The sequence below is a fragment of the Triticum aestivum genome, unplaced genomic scaffold (assembly GCF_018294505.1).
Source record: "Triticum aestivum cultivar Chinese Spring unplaced genomic scaffold, IWGSC CS RefSeq v2.1 scaffold2458, whole genome shotgun sequence".
Classification (NCBI taxonomy): domain Eukaryota; kingdom Viridiplantae; phylum Streptophyta; class Magnoliopsida; order Poales; family Poaceae; genus Triticum; species Triticum aestivum.
This window is the reverse complement of record NW_025239896.1, coordinates 3,008-3,745: the sequence shown is the minus strand read 5'-3', so window position 1 is coordinate 3,745 and position 738 is coordinate 3,008. Positions and strand designations below refer to the sequence as shown.

Below are 738 nucleotides of genomic sequence, written 5' to 3'. Positions count from 1 at the left end.
TTGGGCGAGAGTAGTACTAGGATGGGTGACCTCCTGGGAAGTCCTCGTGTTGCATTCCCTTTTTAATTTTTTCCGCGCCGCTTGCAAAACAAAACGCACGTGTAAGTAATATATTTACCGTGTTTTATTATTTTGCACGAGTGCGGTAAGTCATAGCTGGGTGCTCACGATTCACGGGTCCAGCGTCGGCGTTGTGGCGCGGCAAGCGTGCACTGGTGCGGTTGAGAGGGAGGGGTGGAAACCGCGTTAAACTCGTCTCCGTAGTTGAGAGGGAGCGGCCAAAGTAATGTGCAATCGTCTTTGTAGTGGAGCTGGGAGGGGCAAGGATAAGGGACGAAGACCGGGGTAACATGTCGGATGCGATCATACCAGCACTAAGGCACCGGATCCCATCAGAACTCTGAAGTTAAGCGTGCTTGGGCGAGAGTAGTACTAGGATGGGTGACCTCCTGGGAAGTCCTCGCCCTTTTTAATTTTTTTGGCGCCGCTTGCAAAACAAAACGCACGTGTAAGTAATATATTTACCGTGTTTTATTATTTTGCACGAGTACGGTAAGTCATAGCTGGGTGCTCACGATTCACGGGTCCAGCGTCGGCGTTGTGGCGCGGCAAGCGTGCACTGGTGCGGTTGAGAGGGAGGGGTGGAAACCGCGTTAAACTCGTCTCCGTAGTTGAGAGGGAGCGGCCAAAGCAATGTGCAATCGTCTTTGTAGTGGAGCTGGGAGGGGCAAGGATAAG

The 738-nt window shown here is 52.3% G+C and overlaps 1 non-coding gene across 1 annotated transcript; it reads left to right on the top strand.

The window, feature by feature from the left end:
• The first annotated feature begins 355 nt into the window (after positions 1 to 355).
• On the top strand, positions 356 to 476 carry LOC123176756 (5S ribosomal RNA). The gene has a single exon (XR_006488645.1). It is a non-coding gene; the product is annotated as a 5S ribosomal RNA (ribosomal RNA).
• Positions 477 to 738: the final 262 nt, after the last annotated feature.